Source organism: Mytilus californianus, unplaced genomic scaffold, assembly GCF_021869535.1.
Source record: "Mytilus californianus isolate M0D057914Y unplaced genomic scaffold, xbMytCali1.0.p SCAF_7, whole genome shotgun sequence".
Lineage (NCBI taxonomy): Eukaryota > Metazoa > Mollusca > Bivalvia > Mytilida > Mytilidae > Mytilus > Mytilus californianus.
Genome location: NW_026262723.1, coordinates 108,137,958 through 108,162,432, shown reverse-complemented (window position 1 = coordinate 108,162,432; position 24,475 = coordinate 108,137,958). Strand labels below are relative to the sequence as shown.

General features: G+C 32.2%; 1 long non-coding RNA gene across 1 annotated transcript; it reads right to left on the bottom strand.

Moving 5' to 3' along the window:
- Window positions 1-1,027: 1,027 nt before the first annotated feature.
- On the bottom strand, window positions 1,028-24,416 carry LOC127707908 (uncharacterized). Its single transcript, XR_007985085.1, has 4 exons — window positions 24,364-24,416; window positions 22,957-23,065; window positions 6,421-6,476; window positions 1,028-1,064 (listed from the first exon to the last, which is right to left on the bottom strand). It is a non-coding gene; the product is annotated as an uncharacterized LOC127707908 (long non-coding RNA).
- Window positions 24,417-24,475: the final 59 nt, after the last annotated feature.

Genomic DNA, 24,475 nt, shown 5'->3' with positions numbered 1-24,475 from the left:
GTTTTAACAATATACAACATATTGTTCAAAATACTAACATTTTGCAAGCTATCCTTAAAAAGAACTATTCTTTAGAATAGATTGAATCAGATAAGTCACATGATTATTTTATCTTCAGTAATCGTTTGTCGTACACTTCAGCATTAAATAATGAAATGGAACAATTTGAACTTCATGAAAATTTAAAATCTCTGTCATTTTCAAAACCTTTTATATTTTTTAACCCTTTATACCACCCCAACACATGAAAAAAAGGAAAACTCGTCTTATAGGAACAATCAAACAATGCTTCCCTCCTTAAAGTGGTACCATTTGCTAAAGATTTATATAAAATAATTGTTCAATATTCGGTATATTGTGTTCAAAATTCGGCATATTTTGTTTTAAATTAAATCCCAAAAATTAACCACCAAAGAACAAGTGATCAGCATGCCGACGTTTCTAATTGACAACGATTTTTTTGTTAAGCTGTTGAATTGTTAGCAGGTTGTCGGCATTCAAACTTTATTGTAGTCTTACAGCATAACGTTTTGTTCTTTATCCTAAAAATAAAAGTAGATGTGGGATGCAGTATATTGGATTAAAATAACTAAAAGAAAGAGATATCTGAATATCTTTGGTTATGTTCCAAAAATGGTTTGTACTTTCAATGAAATTTGAAATAACATATGTAACATTTTGTTCAAGATCTCACCTCTCTAAGCTATTTGCATACAGTATAAGGTTTGCAGTTAGGCCCAATCCCATATCCATGGCGATACTTATGCTTTCGCTGAATTTGGTAAAAATCTTCGTGAGACGTCCATTATTTACACACATGAGAAATTTCCTTTGTTCAATACCACTAGCGAAACGGCAGGAGAAAATCATGTAAACATCTTGTTCATAATTTATATCGAATTCGGTGCATTGGACTTCACATTCTTTTCTCAGTTCTTTTGGGAAATAGACTGGAAAGAGGCCATAATTTTCCTTTATTAATTTGTAGACCTCTTCCGTAATAGTCTTGCTATTAGAATTTTTTTGGGGTGTCTCAATTGTTGGAGTGATAGACAGAACACACTCTGTAAAAAGTAAAAAGTAAATTATTGTTATGAGTCAACAGGTTTTAGACTTTTAAAAATCCTTAAGCACGTCTGATCCAACTTTCCTCGAAACCATACATCCACAAATATATTAAGGACATGATGAAAATAACTATTTCAAGACTTCAGTGTACACCAATACTATTTTGAAGCAGTAACTTTTAAAATTTGCATGCTTACGATTTAAAGGAAATATTATTCGTCTAAGAAAATTTCCTACATAATCATTTAAACGAAAAAAGAAATTTGATCACATGAAGGGATGAATGTTATCCAAAAAAAAAAACAACAAAAACAAAAAAAAAGTATTTTAATTATGATGGTCAAATATAATGGCATTTAGCTAGAACATTACTTAGAAAAAAATAAAATCACAAAAATATTGAACTCCGAGAAAAATTCAATCGGAAAGTCCCTAATCACATGGCAAAATCAAATGACAAAACACATCAAACGAATGGACAACAACTGTCATATTCCTGACTTGGTACAGGCATTTTCAAATGTAGGGGCAGAATGTAGAGGTTTTGGGAAATTAGTTATGTTTATATTGCAATTAATATATATGAGCAGTAACTAAAAGGAAATACTTAATACCTAACTGTAAAAGATATTAACATAGTGGTTTAATTCTGTTGGAACTAATATATACCTAAAAATTTAAGCTACTGATAGAAATTTTCACTGAGACATACTTTTCATTATTGAAAATACTCTTGTTGAAATTACAATAATATTTGCAATTGATCTCTTATCCCCTCAAACAAAAGGGTATAGACATGCCTTAGAATTTGAGAAAAATTTTGTTATGTACTATAGCTTATTATCGGAAGAGAAGAGTCAAAGGTCTTTAACTGAGAAATAAAAGTCAAACGTCTTTAACTGAGAAATAAAGTCAAACAAGCCAAAATATTACGATTAACCGATAACCAAAGGGTCGGTTTGGAACAACATTGCGACAAAAGAGATTATTGCAGCTTGTCAATTGTAAACTTTCCATTTCTATGCTCAAACATTACAGCAGCGCATGCATATGAAGTATATGTGATTGATTGATTGGTGTTTGCTTTACGCCGCATGAGCCAAAAAAGGCTATATCGCGGCGAGAGCTTATTCAAATATTTTTACAATTTACAGTATAGTTTTAAAATCAGACAAAAGGTCCTTCAATAAGCTAAAATTCAAGTCTAAAGATAATTGTTTATTTACAAATAAAATTCAAACACTAAGATAACGTGATAAAAATTAAAATCATTTTAAATTCATACAACATTTTTATATTTTATAACATATTCCAACTTCCTTCTATGAAGTATATATATCCAAATTGATACAACATTTCAGAGTATGCGTTTACCTAGTTGTAAAGTTTAAGCCATCCGTTTTTTACAAAGCGTAAAACAATATTGTTTTGATATGCAAAAATCATTATTTGGACTGATTAACTTAAAAAATTGGAAAAAACAGCAAAACTAGGAATATCACATATACCGCTTTCTTCTTTCCCGAAACATGAAATTTAAAAAAATAACAAAAAGCCATTCTCTCTTTAGGTATTAAAATAAAAAGACCTTGAAAATATCCTGTTTTAAACTGGATACCTACACTTACCAAATAATCCTATAAAACGATATATGGCAAGGTCGAAGAGATATTTGATTAAAAGAGAGACGAAAGATACCAAAGGGATACCGTATTCAAACTCAGTCTGGTGCACTGGAAGGGTGAGCAAAGTTAACCCTGTTTTACATGTGGCACCGGTTGTATTGATCTAGTATGTACAAATCTGGTGATAAGTCTAATACGGTAGATCTCACTAGGGAAAAAGGAGGTCAGAATTGTTGCTACTACAATTGGAACATATCCATCGTCATCTGTGAAACAAATTTTCCATAAAGGCAAGCCCAAATCGTGATGGCTACAGAAAATTTTCGAAGGGATGATTTCACCTTAACCACCTGGATTCTTGGTTTAATAGCTTCCTTGTTACATGCAGCAGCAACACTCTATCAAGGAAATCATGATAGGAAACGCAAGTCATGAAATATCCTATCAACTGGGAGATATATACTCCATATGCAGGCGCTTCTTAACCGACACTCATTGTCAATTTCTACATGTAAGTCAAGATATAATGCATTTTAACGGTATCCTTTATATCACCAATGTCATCAAACTCTGAAATATTTAGTGAGAGGACATCATCTATATAGCTGAAAGGGAAGTTAAAGGATACTAGTAGCTTCATTTTATGTATGAAGTCAGCCTCATGCGAATTAGGGAACAAGTTACAAGAAGAGGAGCATAGTTGGTTATGAAATAATAACTAACAGTAGTTTTGGGAAGAAAAAATATCCCAAAATTCTTGCGGTCGTTGGTTAAGTGCTACATAAATCAATCAAGCTCTTGTAAGTACATTTAGACTACGAATATTTCAAAGTTCTTCATTCTTTTGAATCGAATAACTGTTAACGTGTGGTTGTGTGGACAGAGAAAGACGGGTTTGTGGTTACGACAATTGGAAAATATCCGTCGTCATCTGTAAAACAGAAATTCCATAACAATCAACCAACTCGTGATGGCGTTTGTGAAATTTTCGAGGGGTTTCAACTTCACCACTTGGAAACTTTGATTCAATCGCTTCTTTTTAAGCAGCAATCATCAACCACCAATCATGATAGGAAATGCCAGGTCTTGAATTCGTAACAACATGAACATATCCAATATGCAGGCGCTGCTGGATATACTGATACACAAAAATGGAAAGTTTAGAATTTGTAAGTTGAAATCATTTTTTTTTCTCAACAAACAATCATTGTAAATTTCAAGATATAAGTCAAGATGAGGCAGACTTAATTTCTTTTTTATCCTTTGTTTCAAGTTTGATGGTATATATTCGCTCAACAGTCACCAAACTTTGAAATATCTTGTGAGAGAAAATCATTTATATAGCGAACGTGATGTTCTAGGATAACGCTTTCTTCTTTTAATTATTTCTAAGAGGCTCCGGCTTCATATGAATAAATGAATAAGTCCACAAGAAGAGCAGCACAGTTGGTTCACATGGGAGTATCTTTATGAATTTCTCACTACAATTCGTTTTTGAGTTAAACAGCCTTTAGAAATATTATGTTGAGGTATATTCAACCAGTGTTGTCAAACAGATGTTAATCCTTTGATAATTTAATGGCCTATATTCCTCGATCATAATTTTCTAATAAAGTAAGTCCCTAACCAAATGGCAAAATCAAAAGCCCTAACCCATTAAACTAATTAATAACAACAGTCATATTCCTTACTTGGTACAGGCATTTTCTTATGTAGAAAATGGTGAATTAAACCTGGTTTTAAAGCTAGCTAAACCTCTCACTTGTATGACAGTCGCATAAAATTTCATTATATTGACAACGATGTGTAAACAAAACAAAAAAACATAATAGGTAAAAATGTCAAAAATTAGGGTACAGCAGTCAATATAATGATTTTCAATTGTCTGTTTGGTTTCTTGTCTCTTTTGTCGGAAAGGAAATATAGTATAACACTCACAAATGAACACAAGGCGCAAACTGATGATGACATATTATACTGCATTGTGACTGTGTTTTGATAATTCAACACTACGCAATTAAGCAAAAAGCCGTATGATAAAAAACAAGAGGCGCTCAAGAGCTTGTGTTGCTCACCTGGCTCTACTTTGGTTTTGGAAATCATGGAAAAATAGATAAAAATCATAACAGATACCCAAATAATGATTGAGGCCAAATTTGGTTTAATATTAAATAAAAGTAATTTAATAAAAAATCCTTGTGGCCATCTTGAACAGTAAATCGGCAACAAAGTAGCAACACTTCATCAGCACCTCATAAGGAACATTTATGGCATGTTTGGTTTCATTCCATTTAGTGGTTTTCTTAAAGAAAATATTTGTATGTATTTCATTTAGAGTCCTATTGCCCTACTGACGGACATCGTGGATGATGTATCGGCTTCAAAGTAACAACACTTGGTCAGCAAATCATGAGGAACATTCATGCCATGTTGGATTTCGTTCCATTCAGTGTATCGCTAAAAGAAGACATTTGTATGTATTTCCCGTAGGGTCCTATGTTAAACGAAGTCCCCCGCTGGCGACCATCTTGGATGATGGATCGGCTTCAAAGTAACAACACTTGGTCAGCACCTCATAAGGAATATTCATGAAAATTTTGGTTCCATTCTATTTAGTGGTTCACTAGAAGAAGTTAAAAATGTAAAAAGTTAACGACGACAACGGACGACGACTGACGCCAAGTGATGAAAATAGCTCACTGGGCCCTTCGGACCAGGTGAGCTATAAACTGCAAATTTTTTTTAAATCTACCATTCAGAGGTAGCAACTAAACAAGGGGTTGTTTGATACGTCTGAAAATATCAGGGCAGATAGATCTTGACCTGATGAACATTTTTATCCCGTGTCAGATTTGCTCTAAATGCTTTAGTTTCAGAGATATAAGCCAAAAACTGCATTTTACCACCATCTTCTATTTTTAGCCATGGAGGCCATCTTGGTTGATGACCGGGGTCATCGGATACATTCTTTAAACTAGATACACTAAGGATGATTCAGGACAAGTTTGGTATAATTTGGCCCAGTAGTTTCAGATTCAGTTTCAGGCCCAGATTTTTGTAAAAGTTAACGGACGACGACGACGACGGACGACGGACGACGGACGACGGACTCCAAGTGATGAGAAAAGCTCACTTGGCTCTTTTGGCTAATAAAAAGTGTAGGACCAAAGCAAACAAAGTGTGACAGGAAATAATATTTCTATAAATGTATTTATGAAGCATTTAGTGACTTATATTAAAAAAGAAATAGTGAAGTTAAAGTACAAGGTTGAGATTGGAAGCTACACTACATTATATTAGGCATCTTTATGTACCAAATTTCCCTTTCAAAGAGAGAAAGATCAATTTTCGCTATTTTAATTCGGCACACATTTTTCGTGAACATTTAACTGTAGCGAATGCTTTATGTTATTGATGGTGTGGTAAGAAATGAACCATTCTGCAAATTATAAACAGTGCGTATTGAAATGAATTTTGCACATTGAAAAAATAAAATAAAAAATGTCTTCTAACAGATGTACATTTCACACAACAGACAAAATGGAAATAGAAATTGTATCAAAGAAAATTTAAGTGTATTGAAAATCAACCTAATACTTTCAGAAAAGAATCCAAATATATTTCTTGAAAGACGACGGTCGATGAGTGATAGCAAATATCACTGTTTATTTCAATATTAAAAAACATAACATAAGTGTGTTATTTCAACTATTCAATAGCTAATTACCATGTTCCATATCACTGTTAGAACTGTCTGCCATCTTTCAAATGTATTTCTTCATCCTTAAAAAAACAATATATGATTGATTAGTTAGATGAGTGCACTGTATGTGAAACAACTGAAAAATATACCACAGGATTTGTCACAGTTGGACAAATACGCTTTTCAAAGTTCTCTGCATAAGGCAGTTATTAACTTACAAATGCCAACAGAAAAAGCAATATATTAAGTAGGGATCTTGCAAAATATCTGCTTCAACTCTAGAAGAAACTTGTTAGGCCCCATTTGTATCTGTTAGATATCTACACCAACACTGCTAAGTCTATCTTTAATGTTTTCTATCGTTCCTATAAAAAAAAAAAAAAAAAGACTGACAAAAATATTGATTTCCACAAGGTAAATACAATAAACAGCTGCGCCGTGAGCGCATGATACACCCGTCGTCTTGTGTGTGAATTTTTATGCAATAATCATAAAAAGTTTCTGACATACGGCGCAACATGCGAAACCACCCCCCTTTTTTTACAAAAAACTCAATATCTCTAAAATAAAATTTTGAATCAAAACCAAAAAGTATACAGATCTTAAGATTAATATAACTAAGAAGTGTGTAAAATTTTAAGCAATTATCATGAATCGTTTTTCAGATACGGCGCGACATGTGAAAACCCCCCTTTTAAAAAAAAATCAATATCTCTAAAATGAAATTTTGAATCAAAACCAAAAAGTATACAGATCTTTAGATTAATATGACTAAGAAGTGTGTAAAATTTTAAGCAATAATCATAAATCGTTTTTGAGATACGGCGCGACATGTGAAAAACCCCTCCCCCTTTTTTTACAAAATACTCAATAACTCAAAAATAGAATTCTGAATCATCACCAAAAAGTATACAGATCTTAAGATTGATATAACTAAGAAGTGTGTAAAGTTTTAAGCAATAATCATAAATTGTTTTTGAGATACGGCGCGACATGTGAAAAACCCCTCCCCCTTTTTTTACAAAATACTCAATAACTCAAAAATAGAATTCTGAATCATCACCAAAAAGTATACAGATCTTAAGATTAATATAACTAAGAAGTGTGTAAAGTTTTAAGCAATAATCATAAATTGTTTTTGAGATACGGCGCGACATGTGAAAAACCCCTCCCCCTTTTTTTTACAAAATACTCAATAACTCAAAAATAGAATTCTGAATCATCACCAAAAAGTATACAGATCTTAAGATTAATATAACTAAGAAGTGTGTAAAGTTTTAAGCAATAATCATAAATTGTTTTTTGAGATACGGCGTGACATGTGAAAAAAAACCACACACCTGTTTTAGTTACTAAGTCCCGTAACTCAAAAAGTCTTAATCTTATTTTCACCAAAAAGTATACAGATCGTTTGACCATCATAAGAAACAACTATGTTAAGTTTCATGAAATTTGTATAAGTCGTTCTCAAGTTACGGTGCGACATGTTTACGCCGGACAGACTGACGGACAGACGACATTTGTATACCATAATACGTCCCGTCAAAATTTTGACGGGCGTATAAAAAGGAGAAGTCCATAAAAACTGACCGAACTAAACGCTTGACTAAACCAACCAACATAACGACTGACTTGGTACAAGCATTGTCCAAAGAAAACGGTTGATTAAACACATCACATTATGTTTTCGTAAAACGCTTGTTGATTTTGTATTTAACAGATATTTTCCCATATCATATCATCAAATACATTTTGATAATTACTTCTAAATATTCATATAATGGCAATTAGCATAGGCATAATTATCCATATATGACTGTTAACTATTATTCCCGGTTAAGATTCTTTTGAACCGAATTACTTCATAACACCTCTATTTTGTCTTGGATATGCAGATGTTGTGTAGGATACTTCTGCATTAATTATAAAACATACAATTAAAAGTGTTCAAATTGAGGCAGCAAGGATTGTGACTGGATGAAAACGGTTAACATCAATCGATTTACTATATAGGGAAATTGGATAGAAAAATCTAAAGATTAGAATAAAGGCCCATATACTTACTTACTTGTACATGATGACACACACTATTACTTCAACTTATCTCAATACTATTTTAATTGAACAGTTATGATTGATTGTTGATTGATTGTTGGTTGCTTCACGTACAGTGGCAAATATTTCATACATTTCAAGGACGTTAACAAATTAACAATAAATACAATAGGTAGATCCTTTAAAAACAGCTGTCAGGGATAAAGGTCGGAAAAATTTGGACTGTCACCAAAAATTATGGTACATTGGATTAGGACAGAAATTTGGCCTGGCCACCTACGAACCCCGAGTTGTTGCAATGACACACTTTAAAACAGGCATTGGATTGTAAAATACATGAATTTAATACGCGTGGTGCTAATGCTTGAACTGTAGTGCTCCTGAAAACTCCTCTATGAAAACAAAATGTAAAGAACAATGATCAAATTGTGACTGTGAACTGAAACAACCTAACATTATGTATATAATGAAAAAGAACCAATATAGGTCATCTAAGACAAATTGAAAGTCTATGCATTTTAACAAGAATTTCCACCAATATGTTACGTTTTTGCTCCGATAGACTTAAAGTAGACCCAAAAATTTCTATTTAAGGCTTTGAAAAAAACGTTTTAATGAATAGCAATCGTTTCACATTTTAAAATATATTACCTCTATTAAATCTCCCTTACAACGAATTGTTTACACTTTCTGTAATAACACCATATTTTTCTATATACCTTTCCTTTTTCCCCTATTCTTTTTTGTTTCTCATGTAGTGTATGCAATTTTATAATTTCATATGAGAAAAAAAATCGCTACTCCACATAAGAAACATAGACTGAAGACCGGGTGTCATATTACAACCTTTGTTCGTCTGTGAAAGTAAAAATTCTTATTCAAAACATAATATGCCACTATGACACATTTTATAAACATACTTGGTTTGTTTTTGGTTTTCATGAAGGACTTAAAAATTACCAAGGGAATGTTTAAACCACATCTGAAACAGGCAAGTTTGTTTAAAGTATATATACGAAAAGTATTATAGTTTACTTCTTTCCCCTCGTTTAATTTTTTTAGTGAAACTGTACTACTAAAAACTAGAGGCTCTCAAGAGCCTGTGCCGCTCACCTGTATCTACTGTGGTTTTGGAAATCATATAAAATAAGGTTAAAATCATAATAAATAGTATTAGATACACCAATAATGATTGAGACCAAATTTGATTTAATTTGGCCCAGTAGTTAAATTAAAAGCAGGCCACCCCAGTGTAGTCTTACAATAGTTACTGAAGACCCCTTCTCATTATTTAAATTCGTGTTCAAGTTGTGACCATTTTAAATTGTTTTTTTTTTGGTTTTTACCAATTTTCCCATATACTTCTATAATAAACCCCTATGTTCTATTTTTAGCCATGGCGGCCATGTTGGTTGGATGGGTTATCAGATACATTTTTCAATCAAGATACCATACTGAAAATTGTGGATAAGTTTAATTCTATTTGACCCAGTAGATTAAGTGTAGAAGATTTTTGTAAAAGATTACAAAAATTTACAAAAAATTGTTAAAAATTTACTATAAAGGGCCATTACTTCTTAAGGGGGCAATTGACCATTTTGTCCTTGTTGACTTATTTGTAGTTCTTACTTTGCTGAACATTGCTGTTTACCGTTTATCTCAATCTATAATGATAATAAATATTCAAGATAATAACCAACAAGAGGCTCTCAAGAGCCTGAATCGCTCACCTGTAATTTTTTGCTTAAATCTTTCATCAATGATTATTTTTGCTTTTCAATATATATTAAAATTGCCAATTTAGTGGCAGCAACCCAACAATGAATTGTTAGATTCATCTGAAAACTTCATGGCTGATAGAACTCGACCCAATGAACATGTTTACATCACATCAGGTTTGCTCTTAATGCTTTAGAGATATAAGCCAAAAACTGCATTTTACCCCTATGTTCTATTTTTAGCCATGGCGGCCATGTTTTTTTTGACGAAACAGAAAATAAAACACAAACTTTATTCTATATACCCTAAGGATTATTCAGCTTAAGTTTTGTTGGAATTAGGTCAGTAGTTTCAAAGGAGAAGATTTTTTAAAGTTAGAAAACATATAAAAAAAATGTGTAAAATTGTCCATAAAGGGCAATAACTCCTTAAGGGGTCAATTGACAATTTTGGTCATATAAAACTTATTTGTAGACCTTACTTAGCTTAACATTTTTGCTGTTTACAGTTTATCTTTATCATTAATAACATTCAAGATAATAACTTAAAACTGCAAAATTTCCTTAAAATTACCAAACTACGGGTTATCAGATTCATCTGAAAATTTCATGGCTGATTGAACTTCACCGAATGAACACTTTTACCCCATGTCAGATTTGCTCATACAAGTGGGAGGCTAAGCTAGCTATATAGCTAGGTTGAACCCAATATTTTTTTGAATAATGCCTGTACCATCCATCAGAAATCAGGGAGGGGGTCCATAATTTAAAAAAAGAAGGGGGGGGGGGTGGTTATTGCAGAAAGCGTAATTGTACATTGTATATCGCAAAGCAGAGCAATGTTAACATTTTTTTTATAGATTAAATGCAACAAAAAAGCATATATTTTCCAATCAACGGAATCATACGCCATCTTCGCAACCCAGGATTATTATACGTTTATTATTGTTGTTTCTTGCAAAACGTCCAGTGGCAAATGTTTCATGCTTGTTTCTGACGATTTATGTTAATGAAATATGAATGATACAAGAACGACAAGTATAGTCATTTATTTTTTAAACTACAGGCTAACGAGGTAAAAAGACTCCATACGAAGAAAAGTACCTAAACCCATGTATTATTCTTTTTTTTTCTTTTTTTTTTTTTTTTAAATTTAACAGACTATATTTAGGTAATTTTTTTTCGAACAAACAACAAAAGAACTATGTCAATAACTGCCCTTAAATTCTTGCAAGATAACATTTTTGTTCGCTATGGAGATTCCGTATATCGTCAAGTTATCGGAATTCCAATGGAACTAACTGTGCACCACTTATTGCGGACCTGTTTCTGAATTGTTATGAGTTACAATGTATGACTAAAATCAGCAAAGAACCATCGAAACAACATCTGATACAAACATTTAATAACATTTTTAGATATTTGGATGATATATTGGCTCTCAATAATGACGACTTCAGTATGTTACAGTACACTTAAGAGATTTATCCTGCTGAACTGATTTTTAATAAAGCTAATGCTAACAATGAATACTGCCCTTTCCTGGATCTTGATATCAATATCTTTAACAAGGAAGCTTAATACCAAAACGTATGATAAAAAAAGATGATTTTTTCTTTTCCTCTTATTAATTATCTATTTTAGATGGTAACATTCCCTTGTCAACATCTTATGTTGTTTATATATCTCAACTTTTTCGATTCGTTCGTGTATGTAACAAACGAAAGAAATCTCTGTATTACTGAAAAATTATTACACCAGGGTTTTCGATATCACTAACTAGTCAAAATATCTACTAAATTTAATCATCGGTACCAGGACATCATTCGTAAATATAAACCTACATATGCTAACCAAATCTTTAAACAGACTTATTAAGAAGGGATATAGTAACGATACTGTTGTCAGGTAATTAAATATGGCATATTTTGGTATTAATATTGATTCACTCATAGGGTCTTTGCATCGGAAATAAACACATTTATTCTAAAACCAGTTGTTGGCATGATGCGGGTTATGTTCTTCTCATATATTTTATGATGATATGATACTAAACACCTAACGGGAGGGATTGTACTTGATTTTCATATGATGAAGACATAATCTTTCAATCAGTTTGAGGCCTGGAGCTGGCATGTCAATAACTGCTAGTAATCCTTTGTTAATATATGTATCATTGTCTTTTTGCTTAATTTCTTTTGTTACCTATTCTGACATCGGACTCGGACTTCTTTTAAACTGACTTTAACTGTGCGTATTGCTGTTCGTTTGTTTAATCTATATTAGCTAGAGGTATAGGGGAAGGGTCGAGATCTCACTAAACATGCTTAACCCCGCCGCATTTTTATACGACCGCAAAAAATTTTGCGGTCATATCGTCCCTGGGCTTCCAAAATGTTGTAAATTACTAATTTAAAAAAAATAATATTTCTCACAAACAAGCTTTGAAAATTTGGTTGAAATGCATGCTTCCAAAATGTCGCATGTGAATTTGAACATTTTTGTAAATGGCAGTGAAATAAGAACGTTGACGTTTCTGGAGTACACTAAAACTAACCTTATTTTCAAAGAAATAAAGAAATGTACAAGTATTTGATTCCCAAAGCCATTATACAACAATTTTCAAGTTTACATACAACATTTTGGAAGCATCTTAACAAATAATTGAGATTGGCAATTTTGTCACAAGTCATATTTCAAATGTTTTGATTGGTCTAACTGTATGCTATTTTGGAATATCAAAGATTTTCTTCCGCCAAGACGATTAGTGTCAAAAAGTAGTTTTAGCCAAAAAAAGTCATATACGACATTTTTGAAGCCCAGCGACGATATATTTGTATCACGTCGTCGTCGTCGTCTGCGTCATCCGAAAACATTTGGTTTCCGGACAATAACTTTAGTATAAGTAAATAGAAAGCTATGAAATTTAAACACAAGGGTTGAAACCACAAAAGGAAGGTTGGGATTGATTTTGGGGGTTATGGTCCCAACAGTTTAGGAATTAGGGGCCAAAAAGGGGTCCAAATAAGCATTTTTGTAGTTTCCAGACAATAACTTGTGTGTAAGTGTATGGATCTTTCTGAAATTGTACCACAAGGTTCAATATCACAAAGGGTGGGCTGGGATTGAGTTTGGGGGTAATTATAATAAATTCTTTATTTAAAGAGGGTAACTCAATTAGAACTAGTCTTATTTTCATTGAGGCCCTCAAACAAAATTCATGTATACAGTTAACATTCATACATTAAAATACAATATATATTACTAGTATATACACTATTCAATCATTCAAACATACAAATGGCGATAATTGATAAAGTTTTGATTAAGTTTTCATATTTTAACAGTAAAAGAAAGAAAACAAATTATTCGACTTGCATAGAATTTTCAAGAAAATGATTATAACAATGTTTCTTGAATAATTCCACATTACGACAATTTTTTATTGTTAGTGGTAAATTATTCCATACCTTGGTTGCAGAATAATGAAAAGATTTTTTATAAAAATTTGTATTTAGTCTTGGAACAAATAGATCATTATTAGAGACAGATCGTAAGTTGTGGTGTTGAACATCATTAATATTATTTAGCATTGCTAAGTAATCAGGTGTTAGTCCATTTACAATTTTATACATTGCCCTAAACGTCCAGGAATTAGGGGCCAAAAGGGGCCAAAACAAGCATTTTTCTAGTTTCCAGACAATAACTTGTGTTTAAGTGTATGGATCTCTCTGAAATTGAATGCAAGGTACCATACCACAAACGGAAAGCTGGGATTGATTTTTGGGGGTGATTGTCCCAAACGTTCAGAAATTAGGAGCCTAAAAGGAACCAAAAACAAACATTTTTCTAGTTTCCAGAGAATAACTTGTTTAAGTGTATGGATCTCTCTGAAATTGTACTGCAAGGTGCCATACCACAAAGGGAAATTTGGGATTGATTTTGGGGGTAATTACTAAAAGGGGGTTAAAAAAAATTCGGGGGGGGGGGAGGATTTTTTTTTATAATTTTTTGGGGTTTTTTTTCTTTAAATTATCCCATTTTGACATTGATTATTTCTGATTTATATATAAAAGCAAAAAATACTGATATTGCAGGAGATACACACCGAACATGATGTGTTAATTATTATATGAAGTATTGTGCAATAGCAGGAAATCTTCAATTGCATAGTATTGCGCTATAGCACAGTATTGCGCAATAGCAAGAAATCTTCAATTGCACAGTATTGCGCAATAGCAAGAAATCTTCAATTGCACAGTATTGCGCAATAGCAAGAAATCTTCAATTGCACAGAATTGCACAATAGCAAGAAATCTTCAAACGCACAGTATTGTGCAATAGCAAGAAATCTTGTATTGCACAGTATTGCTCAATAGCACAATATTGCAAGAAATCTTCAATTGCACAGTATTGCGGAATAGCAAGAAATCTTTAATTGCACAGTATTGCGGAATAGCAAGAAATCTTTAATTGCACAGTATTGCGCTATAGCAAGAAATATCCAATTGCACAGTACTGCGCAATAGCACAATACTGCCCAATATCCAGAAATCTTCAATTGCATAGTATTGCGCAATAGCACAGTATTGAGCAGTAGTAAAAATATTGCACAATATCATAGTATTGTGCAATAGCACAGTATTGCACAATATCACAGTATTGCGCAATAGCAAGGAACCTTCTATTGAAAAATAAATATAAATATTTCAACCCATTTCAAATTTTTAAGATCTTTTACCACATTTATTTTGTGTCAGAAACCTATATTATGTCAAAAAATTTGATCACAATCCAAATTCAGACAGTATCAAGCTTGAATACTGTGTCCAAACTTGCACCAACTGTTCAGGGTTCGACCTCTGCGCTCGTATCAGGCTGAACTTGTAAACGGTCGAGATCCCCACCCCTAAACCATATATATTCATGTATGGGACAATATAACAAATCTAATGAAGTATAGAGGGGAACCTGGGGGTCAACCCAACCCCCTCCTGTTTGAGAACTTGTAAACGGTCAAGATCCCCACCCCTAAACCATATATAATCTTGTATGAGACAATAAAACAAAATCAAATTTAATATAGGGGAGTCCCTGGGGGTCACCCCACCCCCTCCTGTTTGAGAACTTGTAACCGGTTGAGATCCCCACCCCTACACCATATATATTCTTGTATGGGACAATAAAACAAATCAAATGAAATATAGGGTTAAGTCCATGGGGTCACCCCACACCTCTTCTTTTTGAAAACTTGCAAACAGTCGAGATCCCCACCCCTACACCATATATATTATTGTATGGGACATTAAAAGATATCAAATGAAATAAAGGGCGAGTCCCCTGGGGATCAACCCCCACCTTCTGAGAACTTGTAAACGGTCGAGATCCCCACCCCTTAACCATATATGTTCCTGTTCGTCATTTCAAGAAGATTTGAATGACATACAGGGTCAATCTCCTAGGCGTCACATATGCATATCACTTTACTAGACTAAACCAATTTGTACTAGAATCTGCCCAATGTCAGGCGGTCATGGAAATGACGAATTATAGGAGCTTTGTTTGGGAGACTTCGTAACAGCATCCTGTTACAATTATTTCTTGTTTATTATAAAATCTAATTGATGCAAAAAATAAGTCTAGGTTGAATTTACTTTAATCATATTTTGAGTTATTTCTGGGCCTATATAAATTTCCATTTAAGGCTCATTTTAAAGGAAACATATTTAAAATAAATTAGAAATAACTTTTGAAAATGGTAGGATTGGATAGCGGAAACATTAAGGTACAAACATTTTTTGATACTTGAAATAGATGAGATAAATAATTAAACCAATTCTTCCACAGTATTCATCTTAACTTCTGCCACGTTTGCCTTGGTTTTTTTAATTAACTGCCTAAAGCGCCCTTGGTGCTTTGGTTATTTCTGTCACAGAACCCGAATCTCTCATTCTATAAAGAGCTCTTCAAAATTAGAACGAATGCTGCAGACCCAAAATCGCAATTTACATATCTACCCTTCCTGTGTCAAAATTATACAATAAATGTTAAACTTTCTATGTATTTAATTAGTAAGTATTGTTTAAATTATGTCCTAAATTGTTCATGTGATTAAATCCGTTGAAATGTCACACTCGCAATTTTTTTACGTTTCGGCGTATTTTTTGAGTGTCTTATGAAAAACAGTAGGCATTTGCAGTCTTTTCTACGATCTGAAATTTTATTTAAACGTGAAATGATGTTTTTTGAGTGTACTTGTTTAAAAACAGTATGAATATACATAGATATGAATACACATAGATGTATAGATTTGATTTTATAAATGCAGCCTGATACAATATCACAATTACATCTCAAGACATAAGTAGTAGTATACTATATTAGCCAACCTTTCATAGAGGCTTAAGAAGTGCTAACAATATTCATACAAGTCATAAACATATGAAGAAATATTAACCATAGTACTATTAAATGTACTAAGTTTATATTTATTCTAAAATCTGAGGTCAATTTAAATTTGAAACAGTTTAATTTAGTTTAAACAGTATTTTATTCAAATAAATTGAATTGTATTGGGCAACAGGCATAGCCTATGTAAGCCAGTAGAACAGTTTAATGTATCTCTTTTTAAGTCTTTGTTCTATTAAATAATTGACAAGTATAGAATTGATATTTATTTATTGGCATGTGAAACTCATCAATGATCTTTTCTTAAAATGACAGTATATTATATTGCTTTATCAATAAATTATCTCCCCTTTCTAACAGTTTTGTATTGAATTCAGACCCCTTTTTACATTTTTACTCAAGTCCATTCAAATAAGGGAGGTATATATTAACTGCATATCTTTTAATTGCACCACAAAATCTCATTTAATAAAACCTTTCTGATTCTACTTTTATACATGTACCTTAATTATATCCTGCTTGGTTCTTGAAATATAATAGAAATACTTGTACACTGTAAGACTGGTGTTTGACATATTTTTGGAACAAAATATTGCTATATTTATTGATTTATCTGTCTTTAAGGTTAATATAGAATATCATCCATACGATAAAATTATCTATCATCATTTGAACTATGTAATAGAGGACAGCCTCTGGTATTATTCTTTTAATAAATGTGCTCTTGAAGGTATGCTATCATTTTGAAATTAGTAAATATATAAGTCAGTATATATGTAAACCTATTTCTATAGTTATTTTTTATATTTTTAAGCATTTATCAGAAGCTATATGCTGAATATATTAAACAAGTATAATTTTGCAAGCTTTAATACATGGGAGATAACTCCATTCATGTGAAAATTGTTAGTTGAACAAAGTTTTAAAATATTGTTATTTTTCATGTTACATTATTTAATTATTTCTGAAATACTTTAAAATCATATCAAAATTTTTATTTCTGTTTTTATTATGTTTTAGTGTGCCTGCAAAAGAAATTTCCTACACACCGACAAAATTTATAGCAAAATTTTTCCTATAAAATAAGTTCTGGCCCATCCACTATACATATTAAAAAAAAATCTCGCCCATCCAAATATTTACACAAAAAAAGTGTTTGCCCCGCCCCATTTTACACCGGCCCATCCATCTGATAAATATTGAACGGTCCCTAAGTCATATAATACAGTTTTTGAGGGGGAAATTTGAATTGATAATATCACAAAAAATACTATATAACATAAAAATTTACATTTCAGGGATTTATTTAAACCAATTTTCGACTACATGTCAGCGACTACTTTTGTCTATTCATAATGTCACATAACGTTTTTTACTCGTTTTGACGTTACTTTCTGTACTTGACATGTAGTGCCTAACGTCGCAAATATCTCATGCAAAACCATAACTCTTTTTTATATTTTTTTTTGGATACAATATCTCAACAGATTTTTATCGAATCTAAATCAAATCAATACCTGTGCATAGTTGAGATTAAACTTCTAATTGTTTATGCATTTGACAAATTTGATTAAAAAATTTTTGTTGTTGTAAATTTTGAATTTGCTTTCAACAATTGATACTTAACCTTTACTACAGGTGATGAAATAAACGCTTCAAACTAAGAAAAAAATATTCAGAAACTATCAAAAGCGGATAAACGAAAGCAGAAGAAAAGACCGTGGTTTAAAAAAAAATCCTGTTACAATCAAAAGAAAGAGAAAATATCTTTGCTCCAAGATGATACTATATTTAAGGAATGACTGTAATATTTTTTCTGTCTATGAAGAAATAACATAAAAAATGTGGTGCACACTGAATAACCCGCGTAGCGGGTTATTTTAAAGTGTGCACCACATTTTTTATGTTATTTCGAATAGACAGAAAAAATATTACAGTCATTTCTTATAATTTAATTCTTAATTCCATTTTAAACCGGAGTGAATCATGAAAAAACGTTGATAACGTCAAGGTCACATGACAAAATTATGTCTATGAGCTGATAAACAAAACAACGTCAGCCAATCGGAAGACGCGTTACATCCAAAATTAAATTATTAATAAATATTATATCTCTGTTTTAATTTATAACGTCAAATTAACGTTATCAAAACTAACACAAACACCGTGCGCGACATCTTAGGAGTTTAGTATGACGTCCATTTTCACTGAACTAGTACACATTTTTGTTAAGGGGCCAGCTGAAGTCCGCCTGCTGGTGCGGGATTTTCTCATTGGTGGCCTTCTGTAGTTTTTTTACTCTTTGGTTGGGTTGATGTTTCTTTGATATATTCCCGATTTGCATTCTCTATTTAATTTATTGAATAATTTCACGTTTGTTAGATAGATACTATTTGTTATTCTGACTCATAGCCAACAAGTACTAGTATTTGCTTCTACTCCTAAATGAAAAGATATAAATACAATTTTCAAATATTCTATCTTGTCCCATCTGCAGATAACGGTAAGTATGTACCTTACAGATCTTAAAAGTGTGCACCTTCTACTACCTTTGGTCTCTGGTGGAGAGGTGTCTCATACCACATCCTTTTATTTTGTTAAATCACGTGTTAAAACTTGACACTCTTTAGCTGCTTTCCCTATATAAAATTATGTGAAGTAGCACAAGAGAAAAGTGTGACGAACATATTTGTTAGACTAATGATCAGAAGAAAGACTAACAGACAGGCCGACTGACAAACTGATGGATATGGTGTATGCGATAAAGCTACCACGTTTACAGCAAGGGTATAGTTTCAAAAATACATGCTTTTTTGTGGCATTTCAGGTAGGGAATTAAAGACCTTCTTATAAATTGTGATTTTAAAACAATTGTGTTTTATACATTAGCAGCAGTACGATGTATATGTTTCCTCATAGCTAATGTGTTCAAAGATAACACTAAAAGATTACATGATTTATAATTTGTAAATAATGTAATATTTTAGTTTTGTTTATATACAGTTCAAATCAATAAATTCATAACATGAGTTACAGCTTTATCTCTTTACATCTCTTTACACCAAATACTCCTATTTGTGTGAGATTGTTAACCACAACTTAAATGTTATTTATAATTAAAGGAAATAATCTAACTTTCTTGAAAATTTAAACAAATTTTACTTTCTGCTCTTATCGTACCAGAATATTTAAAAAGGACATTCTTAACAACTGTAATGTAGTTTGGATTAAATTTTTATATTATGTTTCATTCATTACATTGTTTTTATTTTACATTCGTCCTGAACATGTATGAAATATTTGCCACTGGACGTTAAGCAATCATCAATCAATCAATCCATTTAACATTGGTTTATTGTTAAGTCAGTTTGAAGTTCACAGAGTGTTTTTTACTTCGTCTTATAAGTTTCCTTTGTTCGATTCGTAATAAATGTTTTATCGATATCAACAAGAAATCATGTCAACCTGATAAAAAGGCAGTTGTAAATCGTTTAAAGATAGTCGTCTAGCCATTTAAATAATCCAGTAACTTGATCGCACCTGTAGATCAACTGAAGTAGACAATACACAAATGTAAACCAGCTTTTGCGTCTGCATAACTACTGTTATATCTAAGCAACTCTTATTCCAGTTGCATTTTTTCCGGCATACAGTAACTGATTATCGGTATCAAATTTAATTTTTTAAGTGTAATAGTTTTACTGGTGTTATAGCTTAAAGGGGCACTAGCTACGAGATATATAAAAAATCTAATATATGATTTTTTTTTAGTTCAATCATTAATGAAAGTGAAATAGTGAAATGATTATTCGCTTTTAGCCGCCAGTATGGTTCAATTTTGTCAAAATAAGCTAAGAAACATTGATGATGAATTACACCCCAGTTCTATTGTTATACTTCACAGTTTCTGTTTCTGAAACAAGTGTAAATTGAATAGATCTATTGTTACAAATAACAATGGATTTTGACCACAGGGTGTGACGAGCGGGGTTTCTGGAAACCCCTGCTTCTACATCCCGTAAACACAGTCCATTGTTATTCATAAAAATAGAAATTGATTTTTTTTTTAAATAGCATGAACATAAGAAATTACAAATAGTGTTCACTATAAGTTGTTTCAAGATATTAAAAAAAAACACATTTTAGGAAATTCTAATAACGAAAAAAATATTTATCATTTATTTTGAATAAAATAAATCCTTTAAATACTCCTTTGCTTGAAGGTAGATTTTTTTTATCCCAGTCATATTCTAACTCCCGGACCCCCTCCTCTTGATTGCCCCCAAAAAGGGAGTTCCTAAATATTCAATCTGTATTTTTGTATGTTGTTCGTGTCGGGTCCTCGGGTTTCTAATCCAGACACACCTATTCCTCAGTATGTCCGAACATGAATGTTTGTTATAATTATTCTTGGGAAGATGGGGGGGGGGGGGGGGGGGGTCTTTTCTTTTCAAACCGTCACATATAAATTTTTATGATTACCTTCATTAAACTGATACAGGTAAGTACTTTGGGTTATAAAATTGCCTTTATCTTTAGTCTCTTCTACCAAATCCAACGCTTGACTCAAAATGTCGTCCGTCTTATCCCCGTTCATATTGACAACTGCATACAAGGAGCATGATGTATTTTTTTTTGTAATAAGAATCACGAAACGGTCAACCTTGACCTGCTGATCCATATTAGCACATGGATTTAACGGGAATATGCAAAACAGCTACTTTGACATTTATAAAATCTATTCACTTGTCAGTTTTAACGAAGATAGCCAAAGTAAGGTTACTAGTGGGGTTTCATGTAAAACAAAAACAAAAAATCTTATAAATCATGGTTTGATATTGTCAATAAATATGCTATCCGTTCTTTTTCATTTAATAATCAATGTTAACAAATATAGGGTTTAGCATCGGGTGTAAGTTAGTTATACACCTCGGGATACGGCGTGTCTGGATAAGAAACCCCTCCGGCCTCCGGCCGTCGGGGTTTCTTATCAAAACACACCTATCCCTCGGTGTATAACTATAACTTATTCACTTGCAAGTGAATAATTCGACCTCATTGAATCCGTATTCATGTGAACTTCAATTTAACCCCTTAGCTAGAGATGGATAACACGTGAATTGTATGATTGTGTAAAGTTATTTAAAGGAAAAGAATGTCAACATTGTAAGTGAAACAAAGGTAAATCATTTGATTGACTGATCCGATCCACAAAAAATCATTCTTATACAGGTAAAAACGATGATAAACATACATTTTTAATCTATAATATGAAACAGACCTAGAAAAATCCAATAGCACGAGTTCGCTTAATCTATGTATATCTTTATTTATGTTTACATCGCTTATATGGTCATCGGATGACTTTGGAGGTCAACTCGATAGTTAATTAGATGGCGTCTAGACTAAAATACACACGAAACGAACTACGTGTTATCATGCCCATGTCCTGTTAACTGTTTATTTTAGACTTTTAATAGTTTGGATAAATGTTTTACATTGTTATAAATTAAATATGAGAATTTGAGTTAAATCGGTGAACATGAATTTGACAGCTAGGGCCCCTTTAACATAAGTTTGCCACAAGGGCATGGTTCTGTGCGAGTAAGATTTATTTGATTTCAAGGCTAATACAGTTGTCTTATAAATAGGTTTCGGGGGGTTAGTTGTCTCCGTTTGAGATCACAATTGTATACAGATATCTGCTCGAACATAATCTGGAGAGCTTTTAAAATCGACTTCACAAAAGCAAACCAAACAATATATATATATATACCAAAGCATGCACACATACAATTAAACAAAGAAAAACAAGAGTTTATATTATCCAAATTATTCATACATTTGTACATAAAACATTCCAACAAAAAATTTTAACGCACATATGAAAGCGTGCACATATCTGTGTTGTCTGCTCTTTGGTCGGGTTGTTGTCTCTTTGACATATTCCCCATTTCCATTCTCAACTTTATTTACATATGGAGTCAAAACCCAAAACCCAAAAGCAATCTTTAACGGTCTTGCAATATGATAAAAATAAAACTCATTAGTGATACCAGGTTAATAATTATGGTACGCCAGAAATGCGTTTCGTCTACAAAAGACTCATCGGTAACGTTCGAATGAAAAACAAAAATATAAAAAGGCCTAAAAAGGTACTTGGTCGAAAATCATTAATACTCCCCTAAAAGCGCACAGAGACTAGTTAGATAACTAACATAAACAAACAATTGCAAAAGCACTAGAGGTAAACATATGTTTCTCATACTGAAAACAAAGCATAAAATTAATAGCGTGAAAGGGATTATCTGGTTTTGTAAGAGCTGACAGACCAAGAATTTAAAAAAGCTTTTGGATTTATTTAACAGTGATTGCTTACGTAGTTCATCTGGGGCAGCTCATTCCAAAGTTTAGCACCCGCATACCTTACAGAGTGTATGCCATATTGTGTTGTTCTCACATTTGGTAGTTTTGCTGTATTCTGGTACCTAAAATAGTAAAGAGTATGTTGAAGAAATAAAAAGAACATCTTAGAACTTATGCAACCACACAAAAGGGAGTCATATTAGGAAACGACAAATATTTCAATTAAAGTATCATATCAGTCCGCACATAAACTGATGACATATGACATAAAAAAAGTCAACATAAAGATAATTGTTACAATAAAAATAAAAAGCTGCGTCATTAGCGCATGATACACCCGTCGTCCTATTAGCTCGTCTTTATGGTTCAAATTATGAACTCATATGATCAACTAGAAATACTGTGAAACACTGCCCCCGCACATTGGTACCTATCGACACAAAACATGAATATTTTTTATGAATAAAATTCCGCAACGCGAAAACTTGTAATCTAAAATTTATAAAAATCTAAAGGGAGCTTACATCAATATGATCAATAGATAAAAACAATTCACCAAAGTGTCATGATAACTGATGAAAGCGAATTTTGTGTTTCTTTCGATAAACTAGAAAATCAATCCAGCATCGTTGGAATTCTTTGCTGAAATGCGACGTGGAATAAGGGGATTTTGACCACGTGCTTAATCCAACAAATGAAGGAAGGCACACATGCTTGAAATAGTTTCAGTCTTATGTTTTGGGGTCTATGGAGTTGTACGGCAAATACAAACACCGGTAGTTACAAAATGTATAACTTGTTGCTTGTTGCTTATATATTTTCAAGCAATATTATAGGTTATTTCGGTGAATAACTTTGTATATTATACTGGAGTGAAATATCCCGGTTAATCCTGCAACTTGATTGGTTATCGAACCAATTGATATGGAACCATATCCCCTGCGAAAATCCCGAATAACATATAATGCACATATATATATACAACGGAAGATAAAAAGAAACCCAGAAATAAGTTAAATTGTCCACCACTTTGTGACTTATTTTTATGTTACTCACAAGTTATAACATTTGGACCACTAGTTTCAGAATCGCCTTGCTAGTTCACTGCAAGTGCAGTACTTGAATGTGTCTTTTGGTAAAAAAAAAAAAAAACCAACAAAATAACTACATCAACATAGACGATATTTATTTCTTAAGTGAACTCGCTTCAAACTAAGAGATAAAGAAGTAATTAATTCATAAACTCAACTGAACATGCATTGATTGAGCATATGCAAGCTTTGTATGAAGAATATCGAAATATTTCATTTTATTAAAATATACTGTAACATTTAACAGCTCTTTACTTGTTTTGGAATAGTTTGGGTAAATAAACTCCTAATTCAATGTCATATCAATATGCTAAAACTTTAAGTCATACCTCCATTGTCCCATGTCATCAGCAATCTAACGTAACGTTCCACGAATTAACACATGCGCAATAAAAAAATATATACTCCACGACATAAATGGGTTATCTTAACAATATCATT